This window comes from Anas platyrhynchos, chromosome 1 (genome assembly GCF_047663525.1).
Source record: "Anas platyrhynchos isolate ZD024472 breed Pekin duck chromosome 1, IASCAAS_PekinDuck_T2T, whole genome shotgun sequence".
Classification (NCBI taxonomy): Eukaryota; Metazoa; Chordata; class Aves; order Anseriformes; family Anatidae; genus Anas; species Anas platyrhynchos.
The window spans coordinates 130,267,896-130,281,381 of record NC_092587.1 but is presented as its reverse complement, the minus strand read 5'-3'; the positions used below and the strand labels follow the sequence as shown (position 1 = coordinate 130,281,381).

At 40.2% G+C, this 13,486-nt stretch overlaps 1 protein-coding gene across 4 annotated transcripts in view; it reads left to right on the top strand.

The window, feature by feature from the left end:
* FRMPD4 (FERM and PDZ domain containing 4) overlaps positions 1-13,486 on the top strand; it is a 309,707-nt gene that overhangs the window by 173,780 nt on the left and 122,441 nt on the right. The gene's annotated exons all lie outside the window — the stretch shown is intronic.

Sequence of the window (13,486 nt, the reverse complement as noted above, 5' to 3'; positions counted from 1 at the left end):
ACGGTGTATTGTAACCCATTAATACTGGGGGAAAAAAAAAGATTAAAATGATGGAAGATATTAATGCTACCTGTGTTCATTCTGGAGTATGCTATGGCAGATGGGGGTCTTGGGTCTTGTAAAATTTTAGAGCTTGCCCTGTTTTCTGTTTTTCTTTCTCAAGAGTAGTTTTAAGTGTGATGGTTTAGCTTAGCAAACAGCTAAGCATCACACAGCCATTCACTCCATTCCCCCTCTCCCTCTCCCTCATCCCCATTCTCCCCAGAAGAGGGATGGGGGAGAAAATTGGGGCAAAAAATACTAAAATTTATCTTATGTGTTGATATAAGGACAGGAAAGAAAGGTGGGGAGGGGAGGGAGGAAGAGAATACACAAAACAAGTGATATACAACACAATTACTCATGACCCACTGATCGATGCCCAGCCAGTCCCCAAGCAACAATAACCGTGACCCTGGCCAAGTCCCCCCCAGTTTTACTGTTCTGCACGATGCCACATGGAATGGGACATCTCTCTGGCCAGCCTGGGCCATCTGTCCTGGCTGTGACCCCTCAGCTCCTGGTGCACCCCCAGCCTCCTCGCTGGCAGGGCAGCATGAGAAGCTGAAAAGGCCTTGGATCTGTGTAAGCACTGCTCTGCAACAACTGAAATACTGGTGTGTTGTCAGCATTATTTTTCTCCTAAATCCAAAAAAAAGGCACCATAACAGCTACAGTGAAGAAAATTAACTCTGTCCCAGTGGAAATCAGGGCAGTAAGCAAACAGTTTCTTCCTTTGCTTTCTGTCTTTCCTTTGCAGCTTTCCATTTCTTAGCTCTTTGCATGGAAATCTGTGATTTCTTTGGAGTTTCAAGGCATGTAGCTTCTATTGACGTGCGTGTTTGTGAGAGGAGAATACAAGAGAAAAAGTCTGTGTCTAGACCAAATGGCGTGGGAAACTGGGTCTGTTACCTGTAGATGGATGTTTTGCCCACCTCATTCTAAGCTCCTCTGGGATGCCTGAGATGTGTTGAATGGACTAGTGCTCTGAGATCAATTCTTTCTAATTTTGAACTGTACCTGCACAGCTTTCACACAAATGTTTGATAAATTCCATAACTTTTTTCTTACATTCTGTTGATACACAAATGTTGAATTTGGCACTTAAGTACATAACTCCTTTAGACAGATTTGAAACGTGACATTTCGGTTCGGTTTTGTTGGCTCCCACTTTGTGGAGCCATTAAGACTAAGAAAGAAAAAGTGAAGAGAGAAAAATTGCTCTTTCGCATTTGTTAAGGTTTACATGCCCCTTGGTTTGCAGCGTAATTCTGCAACAGAACTTACTAAGTGTTGACAGCTTCCTGAGAATGCACTGCTTCATATTTGCATTACGATTGGTTTCATAAGCAGGTCTATTTCTAGAATGCTTTGAATAACCCCTTATCTGGATAAAGGCTTCTTGCCATTGGTGAACTGTTAACTTTTGACTATTATGCAAAATATTCTTTAATTGCGTTATTTCTCAAAAGGTTACCACATAGGCCAATCAATAAGGCAGATATTATGGTGGGAGTCTGTTACAGACCACTCAGCCAGGATGAAGAGGTAGATGAAATTCTGTAAGTAATTAGGAGAAGTCTCACTATTGCAACCGCTTGTTCTCATGGGGGACTTCAACTTCTCAGATGTCTGCTGGAAATACAATAGAACAGAGACAAAAGATGTGGTGATGAAAGATGAGGTTACGACCGAGGTGCTTAATGCCTTTCTTGTCTCACTCTTTATTAGTAAGACCAGTTTTTCTGAGGATGCCCAGCCCCCTTAGTTGGAAGATGGTCACAGGGAGCAGAATGAAGTACCTGTAATCTGATGGGAAACTGCAGGCGATCTACTGCATCTTATAAATGTTTATAGGTCTATGAATCTAGACAGGATTCATCCAGGGGTACTGAAGAAGCTGGCAGAAGTGCTCACCAAGCCGCTTTTGGTAATTTACAAGCAGTCCTGGCTGGTTAAAAACAAACAAGAAAATAAAAACATAAAGGTTTCTGTGTAGATGATTTAAGAATGTAAACAGATTGTCAAGCAAAGGCTTTATGATCTACTTTCTGAAGTTTTTTGTAAGCTTTCCACTGGAGTGTAGTCTAGAAAAGTACATGGTAGAGCTAGTATTTTATAAGGGCGATAAATACTTGTTCATATATTCTCAGTTTTGATAATTTTGGTTTATGCCAAGTAGAGCATTGAGACTTTTTTTCATCTAAGAAACAGAACAAAATACATTGAAATACAACTGTTCACTTATATATAGTCTTTGAAATGGACCAAAATCTAACTGACACTGGTTACTTTGGTTTTGAGATTTCTTATTAGTGGATTTGTTAAAGACTAAGCCCTGTATTTGTTGGTTTATTCCTTGTTGTGCTTCTGTGAGAAATATATATATATACTACAAAATATAAAAATATATAAAAAATAAACATATATTACAAAATAATAATCGTAAGGAGTTTTGGAAAATGAACTAAGCCAGTGGTGAGTGGTTATGTATCGTGTCAAAGTCACTGAATGTGCCTTTGAGGAAAAGTCTTTTGGGATTTTGGAGCTACTTTTAGAGTCACTGAACAGTGATGCTTATTATTTACTAATTTCTGTATAGTGAAAATCATTTAAATAGCAATTTTAATCAAAAGTAAGGGGATAGTTTTAATTTCATTTACAAAATAGGTTTAAGATAGGCTGACATTTTTTTATTTTTTCCACCATTCCTTTCTCAATCCATCCTTCTGATGGATGAATCTTCACTTAACCTACAGAATAAAATGTCACATCAGAGGAGTAGCACTCCAGACTAAAATGTCACATTATAGGAGGAGCACTCCATGAAGAATTTTCAAGTGACCCTTGCATGCTCCAGTTTGATTGACGTCATTGAAGTAATAAGATGATCCCATAGAAATCATCTCCAAAAGAAAGTGCCTGAAAGTTTTCTGAGCTGCTTTTTCTGGTGTATGATTACTCAAAGCTTGTCAACTCACTGTAAACAGGTTATATTCCTGTCAAAATGGGAGTCTTCTTAGCCATGCTAATTCATGCTACTAAAAAATATATATGTACAAAATTGAAATTCCTTTTTGCCTTTGAGAATGCAATGTGCACAGTCAAATTTTATGGCATAAAATGAATAGCTATGTAATAGGTAGTAAGAAAATATAAGATGTATTGTTATTTACATCTAAAATAATATCTAACTTTATAGTATTGCATTTTAAGTGTTCTAGTCTGTACTATCGTAAACTCTCAATAATAGTAACAATGTGATCAATAAGCTAGATAACATTTGTATTGCAAGGAACTAGGATATTTTTCCCCATAAGGTAGAAATGGCAATGCTTCTATATTATTTGCTATTAACTTGATAATGAGTCGTGATTGCACTTTAACTGGAAAACTGGTAAGAGAACAAAGATTCAGTGAGAGCAGAGGTAACTACTCTAAAGTGAAAAAAAGAATAGAATGTAATTCATTGTCTGATAATAATTGTCAATTTGTCAGAGATAAATGCTGAAGATCAAATTTTATGAAAAACAAGAACATACATATTGGATGTCTGCTATAGAAGTGATACTAGGGCTACAAAGACAATCAGAAGGCTGGAGCACCCCTCCTATGAAGAAAGGCTGAGAGAGCTGGGGGACAAGGCTCCCGGGAAACCTCATTGTGGCCTTTCAATACTTAAAGGGGTCTTATAAAAAGGACGGAGAAGGACTCTTTTTTAGTCAGGTAAATGAGTAGGTATAACGATAGGACAAGGAAACAGTTTGCCCAGAGAAGCTGTGGATGCCCCATCCCTGGAAGTGCTTAAGGCCAGGCTGGATGGGGCTTTGGGCAAACTGGTGTGGTGGGAGGTGTCCCTGCCCATGGCAGGGGGTTTGGACCTAGGTTATCTTTAAAGTCCGTTCCAACCCAAACCATTCTATGTTGCTGTAAGATTTTTAGTTCTGAGACCATAGTGGACTACAGTGGCTCCTTGAGGATCCCCACACAATACAGAGGAGCTGTCTACCTAGCTGAAGGCAAAACCGTGTGCCCTATGTACTTCTTCCTTGCACTGTTTGGGTACCTGCTGCTTTGTTCACATGAAGCGGAGCATATGGAGGAAAGCAAAAGAGGATTTGTGGAAGATCCATAAGTAAAAATGGTCAACGTGTAGACCATTAGAGCAAGGTTTGTGAGGAAGTAACATTACTGGATAGGCTGCACCGATGGGCTGAGGTCAACTGCATGAAGTTCAACAAGGCCAAGTGCCGGGTCCTGCACCTGGGGCGCAATAACCCCAAGCAGAGCTACAGGCTGGGAGATGAGTGGTTGGAGAGCTGCCTGGCAGAGAAGGACCTGGGAGTGATGGTGGACAGTCGGCTGAATATGAGCCAGCAGTGTGCTCAGGTGGCCAAGAAGGCCAACGGCATCCTGGCTTGTATCAGAAACACTGTGACCAGCGGGGCTAGGGAGGTGATCGTCCCCCTGTACTCGGCTCTGGTGAGGCCGCACCTCGAGTACTGTGTTCAGTTTTGGGCCCCTCGCTACAAGAAGGACATCGAGGTGCTTGAGCGGGTCCAGAGAAGGGCAATGAAGCTGGTGAGGGGCCTGGAGAACAAGTCCTACGAGGAGCGGCTGAAGGAGCTGGGCTTGTTCAGCCTGGAGAAGAGGAGGCTCAGGGGCGACCTTATTGCTCTCTACAGATACCTAAAAGGAGGCTGTAGAGAGGTGGGGGTTGGTCTGTTCTCCCACGTGCCTGGTGACAGGACGAGGGGGAATGGGCTAAAGTTGCGCCAGGGGAGTTTTAGGTTAGATGTTAGGAAGAAATTCTTTACTGAAAGGGTTGTTAGACATTGGAACAGGCTGCCCAGGGAGGTGGTGGAGTCACCATCCCTGGAAGTCTTCAAAAGACGTTTAGATGTAGAGCTTAGGGATATGGTTTAGTGGGGACTGTTAGTGTTAGGTTAGAGGTTGGACTCGATGATCTTGAGGTCTCTTCCAACCTAGAAATTCTGTGATTCTGTGATTATGTTGTTGTAGTTTTGGTTTGCAAAGAGCCATTCTTCATATAGTCAATCAAGTAATGGGTACAGTGTACATTTTGAATAGCTAGTGGTTTTATTCTGCATCCCTCTGCGCTGCTGGTAGAATGGACAGAAATCTGGAAATTATGCCAAAGCGATGAGAGTTTCTGAAAAGAGTAGCGTGAATAGTATAGTAGCCCCAAAGGTGAGTTATTTTTTGCTGTCATTCTGAACACCATGTATAGGTAGGTTTTTGGTTTAAATTATACACAGTGATACACATAGGCTGTGAGGAAGTCCTTGTGCCTCACCATGACGTTGTCTACAGGCCTGCAGTCCCCCACAACACAAGCCTACAGATTTTAGGATTAGTGAAATATTTTGCAAAGCTGCCATGACAAGCAGAATATCCTTTTCATTCTGTTTGGTCCTGACTAAATCCCAAGCCTTTACCACGAATAATCAACTTCACATGCCCAAGCAAAGACCTTATATTTATGTGTTTCTCTTGTGTGCTCATTGGGTCTCTGTTCCCCATGCACACCTTTGCAAATGCACCAGCAGAAACTTCCCCATGCCCTTGATGGGCAAAGCTGTGTCAACTCTTCCTGTAGAGAAGCAAAGCAGGTAAAGACAATTTTTTGCTGGTCACGTGGAATTGCCCCTTTTCCCCCCAGCAGGTGATGGGCAGCTGCTGTGTTTCGCTGCCTGTCTGTCAGGACAGCAGTAGCAGTGTCTTTGTCATGACAGCCAGGAAATACCTGGTGAAAGGGATCCCTCGCTGCTCTGATCTGTTGTGTGGCTCTGGGCTCTCGTTGTCTTCCTGCCTTAGATCAGCAGCAGCAGCCGTGGCAGGCTGATGAGGAATTCATTTGAGTGTCTCCTATTCTCCACCTTGGCATAGACTGTCATTTGGAAATCTCAGTTTTAGGCACTGAGGAGCTGGAAGCTCATGTGATCTGTGGAAAAAAATAGTCTGACAGGATTCTCTGCAAAGGTATCTCTACTGGATTGTAAACTGGCTGAGGGGAGTTCACTGTGAAGTTTCGAGTTGTACTTGCAGTTTTCTTTTTTCTCTTCCACCAAAGGATTTCAAGGTTGAGTGGAGTGTTTAACATTGTTGCTGGTTTTGACTAAGAATGAGTGAACTCTATGAAGCTGAATAATTGAGAGTGTCCGTGGTGGAAGATGAGAAGGAGTGAGGAGTTTTTTGTTCTATCCAGTGTGTAAGGAGTAGTTACCATCTAGATCCTCTTGCTAACAAAACAGCACTTAGAGTGGGAGAGACAGTGGCTGGACATTCAGTTCATGGCAGCCTGGCTAATTCATTGTCCTTACTAGAAAAAATAAAGATTAAAAAAAAAAAAAGAGAGAAGAGACAAATTAAGACCAGATTCAGAGAAGTCAGGACATGCTTTTTATTTTTATTTTTCCTTCTGGAATAGTATTTAGTTCATGTCTGATCATGCATGATCCAGGATGGAAATTCAGGACAAGCCTAAAATGTATCATGACATTATTTTACCTTTGTCCAGAGCATGGCTGTGTGTTGTAGGATTACTGGGACAGACCATTGTCACATGCCAAAATAAAAAATACAAATCTAGCATTTTGTTCATGCGGTTAAATAAGAACAGCCTTGGACAATGGTTATACCTTTGATGTTTGTTTTAATTAAAAGCCTGAAACTCTAAGCTTACTTCTGGGGTGATATCCCTCAGATATCCCTCCTCTGCTTACATGAGTTAGTAGCAGGAGGCCCAATATGATTTTTTTTCTGTGGCATTCCATTGTCTTCTGTTGTGCCCTCTGATAGAACTCCTTCTGTGAGGGCTAGTAGGACTCAGTCTGTGCACAGACATCAACCTTTTCAGCGTTCTTGACCTTGGATTGGGAATTATTGTCCATTACATTAATGTCCTATTGTACAGTGCCTCTCAGGAGTGTTTTGACAGCAGAGTATGATGACTGTTCTTGATAGTATAGCTACAAAGTCTTTAAAACTTTTTTTCTTTCTTCATTTCTTTCTTTTTTTTCTTTTTTTTTTTTTTTTCTCCTTCAAATTAAAATGGTGGGATCGAGGTAGGCTTAGTGCTGTATTCTTCTGGGACAGGAGTGGGTGAGAACTGGATTGAGAAAGCAGGCTTCTATTCCTGAGGCAGCAGAAGATTAAATATCACAGAGATACTGTTATTGAACTCTGCTTGTGTTGCAAGCACAAGCTTGTTCTTACTTTTAAGAAATAATAATACAAAATGATGTGCCTCTGGTGTTCCTCTTGGTACCTCCTAGGGTTGGTTGCAGCTAGACTTTCCTACTGGGGGCTGCTGTGGATCCCTGCTCCCTTTCTAATCATCTTCTGAAAGTACAGTGTGACTTCTGTTTAGGATGTCTTCCTTTTACAGCGGATTGGAGAGAGCCTGACTTCTGTACTGGTACATGGGAGTCAGAGGAACTGGCTTTTTTACTAATAGAGAGTTGAAATGAAGCCAGAGTACATGCCAAGACTCAGAATTCAGGAGTTTTTCTCGGTATGATAACAAAGGAAACCAATGCACCAACAATATTATCCCATTAGGAACCCTGTGTTACTAGTGTTAGATGGTCAGCTGTGAATGAGTCACTGACCCCCTGCAGGTAGTGCTATCAGGAATGAAGAAGTGCTGTATGTAAGTAAGCACTATGAGAACAACCAAGATGTTTAATGAGATGCTTCCAACATATTAAATATCCAAGTGGTAAACACGGTGTTGTACTCTAATCCTTCCTAATACAAGTTCCGTAACTTTCCTCATGCTCTGCTGTTACAGCTGTGTTGTTCAAGGGATTGCTTTAAAGAAAGTTAGAATATAATCCTTCTGCTGTATTGATCCAACAGAGAAAATCCAAGGTAAATGCTTTAAAAGTTACTGAAAATGAAATATATGATTAATATTTTAAATCATTTATATTTGAGGAGATTATACATGGCTCCACACACAGATATTTTACACGATTATGAAGATTTCTGTCTCAGAAACTCTGTGGCTAACTTCAGCCTTTGCTGGAGCCTGTGAGCTCACAAATACTCATTAACTAAAAGCATCGTTTGGAGAAAATATGTCCAGAAGAGAAAAGAAATATAAGTACTCTTTTGGCAGCCATGTGTTGGAGGGGGGCTTCCAAAGGGAGCTTCTGTGCTGGGGACTTTTTGGAAGATATGCCCCAATTTGATAAGTGATGTTAGAGATCAGATCACCGAAACATATGGTAACAAGTTGGAAGATGGTGTTTACCTCAAAATTCTAAAGCTCTTAAGGTTAGAAAAGCTCATTTGATAAATGCAGTGTAAAAAGCCTATCTTAGAGCTGTATAACAGGAGCTTAGAAAGTGTTTGTACTTGGTTTGATGCGTTTCTTAGACATTTTGAAAAAGGGGTATAGAATGGGGAATAAATTATAAAAGTGCAATTTATTATTATATGAGAATTTAAAGATAGGATATATGAGAATTTAAAGATAGGATGGGAATTTAATGGTAGGGATTAAGCATGCATTACAAAGGGTTCTTCAGTGGGTGATGTAGAATTCATCTTCAGATTCATATACTTGAAATTCGAAATTTGGTATCTTTATGGAGTAAGGTGTTGAAGCTCCAAATTACAGTCAGATCTAGTTAGTACAGGTAGAAAGACTGCAAATCCAGATGTCTACTTTAGAATAGAACTGAATCTTTAGCTCTTCACTGAGAGCCTACATGCCAGAGATGCTCTTAAACTCCTTCTTGAGATAACTACTTCGAGGTTTCAACTAAAGAGGTGGCCCATCCGTGTATGCCATATCCTGAGTGCAGGCCCAAGGTTGTGTCTCAACAGAGGCACAGGACTGGAGGAATTTGAGAGGAGGACAATGAGAATGACCAAGTCTGTGAAAACCACCACTGCAGGAGTCAAACGGAAAGTGTCAAGAGTCCACGATACCTTTGCTATACAAGTGTCAATCAGGAAAAATTAAAATTGTTGAACAAGAGCTACCATGCCTTAAAAAGCAAACAAATGAATAAAATGTCTCCCCTTCCTGCCTAGTAAAAGATTTGGCTGCCCTACATAAGAGGAAATGGGATGTGGAGTCAATTCAGATGGTTCACAACTACTCTCCACCCTGTCCTAATAAGGAGCTAAAAGATTGGGCTGTGAAGGTGGGAAAGAAGGGCTTATGAACCCCATATGCTTCCCCGAAGGTGGAAAAGAAGGGCTTATGAACCCCATATGCTTCCCCATATGGTTCCTTTGGACTTCAATCCCAAGGAGTCAACAAGGACTCCTCAATCCAGAGCTATGTAGGGGATCGTTCTGCAAGAATACCCTGCTGCCTGAGTTTGCAGGGAGCAAGAATGAAGGCCACTCTATGACCAAGGTTAACCAGGTTTCTGCCTTCTTTATATTGTTAGAGGGGAAAAAAAAAAAAAAAAAAAAAAAAAAAAAGAGGGTGTCAAGGTTGCTTTTACTTTTTACTGTGGTCTGAAATCTGTCAGCAGAGTTGGAGTTTTTGGGCAAGGGAGTGGTGACAGTGATAAAACAGACATCCTAACTCTGTCCATTTTCGTTCCTAAGGAAACAAGAATTTTTGTATCTCCTGTCTTCAGACAAGGGTAGATATAAACCTGATGGTCTGTCTTTAGGGTGGGTAGGCAAACTATTCATACGTACTGAGCTCTATGCTTCAGTAGACTCTGTATACTAAATAAAGTTTTAGTTAAGTGCTGTCTGACTCTCTTTGCCTGAGGAATATTTGAAGCAGGCAGTTTTTGTTCTGTCCTTCTTGTTTGCTGTTGTGTGGCCATCTGTGAGACCATGGAGTAAGCAAAAATGAGTTGGAATGAAAAACTAGCACTTAGTCTTAAGCTGATCCAGTTTACTTGTGTTGGCACAAGAGTAACTGTGATGTGAAGGAGGATTGCCTGATTCTGGGAGGATGGGAATGGTGTCAGTACCACTTTTTGTTGTTTGAAAATTGCAGCCTGAGAGCTTTGTTTCCACCAGTTCAGGGAAGCATTACATTTACAATGAAATTTACAGACTTGGGTTATAGAGGTGATATAAATAGTCTGTCAGGATTTCTATATCACAGGCCTACTGGGAGGAGTTTCTGGCTTAAAAAACAAGTTCTGGGCAAAATTGCATGCTTGTTGTCTGTATTTGTAGGTGCTAGTTTATGTTTGTTTATTTTCATTCAATTTTACAGAAAATTTAAAGGTTTAATTTTTTTTGATACCTTAAAAAAAAATGAATAGCATTGCCTTCTGCTTTCAATTTCAGCATTAAAGCTATCTCAGATGCACTGAACATTAGGCTCTAATAGTATGCTTTAAAAAATCAAACTGATCTAGTTTTGATCTTTGAAGAGCTGGCTACTATTTACAGGCCTTCACTTCTTGTTTGCACCGTGGTTAATGCTGTGTATGTTCTGCATATTGCATAAGTCACATACTGCTGACATCAAATACAGAAGACTTGACATACGAACGTATTTCTCAGTCATGCCTCAAGCACAGGACAGAAAAAAGGGTTGACCTTAAGACCTTCACTGTGGTGCAGCTATTATATTCTCGGTCAGACGCTGCCTCCACACGGCACGCTGCTTCCTTACATGCCGCTTACGTGATTTAATGAATTGATTGTTCAGTGTGAAGCAATTTGAAAGGATCTGTTTTTCTACGTCTGCAGCGAGATTGTCAAAAGAGGGCTGAAGGGACATCACAGCTAATGTTGCCTTGTTTTCAGAGCTCTGCTGGCATGATGCTGGCTTAGGCTTTCACAGTGAAGTTTTGCACCTAAGAGCTCTGCAGTGATGCATGCCCAGCAGCAGGTCTGGTTGTAGGGAGCAGGGGCAGCAATGGACAGCAAGCAGTCAGTTACAGCAGTGCCTGGGCTTGCTCCTCGGGCAGGCTTGCCGGGGCAGAAGTCACATTTCTGTATCTTTCTGCTCTTGGGAATTGTTCAGATCTTTCAGAGACCTGGGCAGTCGTAGTGTGTTCCTCTTCCCTTGCCTGTGGGAAAGAAACGGCAAATGGTGATCACAAATCATGTGCAGGGATTTATCTAAGATCACGTACAGGGAGCAGGGTTTGTGCTGGCATCTCCCATGGCCTGATGATTCTTCCTCACCAGTGAAGCATCCTCCTGATTCAAAGCCTGACCAAAGTCCCCCAGGTGAAATGTCTGGCCTGCTTGTGGTTTGCTACAGAGACTTTGACATTCCTTCTGTCACTGATCTCTTCCTTGCCATCTTTTGCCCTGGCAGCGTCCCTCAAACAGAATCCTTGCAGACAAGTGGAATAATATTCAACAAATGCATAAAATAATTCAGTTTCTCTCCTTTTTTGACACTGTACAGGCTACTGGGAATCGCTGGTGCTAAGCACCTTTGAGCTGCATTTATGCAGGAGCAGAAAAATTTGTTGTTATGACATAAGTGTTTATTATTGAACTGTGCAAACTACTGTAGAAAATATTCTGTGGGCATTTGTTTTTTTACAAACCATTTGGACCCACCTTAGAATTTGTACTTGTCTAACACCTCATCTTAGGTGTATACAGTAGACAGGTATATGCATACAATCAAATGCTAATTACTTTCCCACTGATTAAAAGAGAGACTGGAGTACTGCAGCTGATGTAGACATATGTATAGTTAAGTAAGGCAGTTATTACTCATCATTATATGATAGCTTCTGTCACCGATAATGGTTTAGGGGCTCAAAGAAGGCTTTCAGGGGAATTAAATTTACCTTAAAATCCACTGATTTATTATCCATATAAAGATGGGCCCTTAATTTGAATGCAGAAATGATTGATCATCATTACTGTCGGGGGCTCCTACACATTATCTCATAATAGAAGTTTGATGTGCTTTACATGGGAATTTAAATATCCACGTACCCATTTTACAGGTGGAGAAACTAACACAGGTTGAGAAATGTATCTAAATAAAATTGAAAGTATTAAATGTATGCATATGCCTTTATAATCTGGATAAAATAGATAGGTTTCTACCTTTTATTTTTTGAAGCCAACTACAGTATTTAAGATCCAAAATGGTGTTAAGTGTAGTTTGAAGTCTATAGAGATAAATTGTCATTCGTAGATTATAGGGTGGTTCCCTTTATCTCTCTGTCAGGTATTTTTCTGTCAGAGAAACATGAATGCTGGAGCTTAACTTTCCATGAATCTGTATGAGAAATCACTGAAAATACTTATTTTCAAACCTTGTCTTCTTTCCTCAGATGCCTTTTTTTTTTTAATTAATTCCTTTGATAGTTGCATTTATAGAATAGGTTAGTTGCATTTATCTGGGGTAATGTAGCATATCTGGCACTTATGTGTTTTGTTAGCCATGAGTAACTGTAATTTTATTAGGATTTCTAGTGTGTTCAAATATTAGACTTAAGCCCTGTCCTATGGCAAATACTAGTGTTTGAATATGCTTACACAAATGTTTTTCTTCTCCTAGAAGATAGCGTACTTAATGTAATTGGTAAATCAGATATCTAGCGCTTCATTGTAATGCTCTACTTTACATGTAAATTATGTTTTGAAGCACCGTATCTTTTCTCAGTAGTGATTAATCCTTGAAATAAAGGGGGAGGGGGAAATAGCTAGTTGGTTTTAATGATGCATTCCTCCTTTGGGAAAGATTAACTGTGTACAACTTTGTTGAGTTTAGCAATTTGCAATGAATTGTTGAGTTGTCCATAGAGACCAATTCTGTTCTTCCAGAAGAATGTTCACCAGGTTGCATTACTCTCTGTTTCTCTAAAGGAAAGAAGTTATTACATCTCCATCTAAAACAATAGATAGTATGTTTATTGCTGGCATTTGGACTTAACATAAATCTAGGAAGTAGAACTAGGCAGTAATATGTTTAATAGGCAGATAGAGGGAGAGGGTGACTATTTCAAAACATGCTCTTATTTTGTGTCTTTTTATCATAGAATCATAGAATGGATTTAGTTGGAAGGAACCTTAAAGACCATCTAATTCTAACCCACCTTTAGGTACTTCAGAAATGTTTTGCATTTCTGAATTTCAGGTTGTATTTGATGTTCTTTGTTGATTCATCTTAGCCATCTGTGACATACTTGCAGTTAGTCTTCAATATCTTTGGTTACTCTACCTCCTTTTCCTGTTCTTTCTCTTTTTTTTTGTTGTTTTTTTTTTTGGATTGTACATAGATATTCATGACTTGGTTAATTTTGCTGAAAGACCTATTGCTTTCTGCACCTGTAAGTCCTGCAGAAGAAGTGTGAATGTGTGGTAACATCTAGCTTAATTCCTGCAACTGAGGAGCAACAAACCAGTGTAAATGTTTGGATTTCCTATGAGAAACTATGGGGGATTCTTGCTAACTATCTTTTTTGTGTGTGATTACGTAGGTTACACTCCACAAAAAGTATCAGACCTG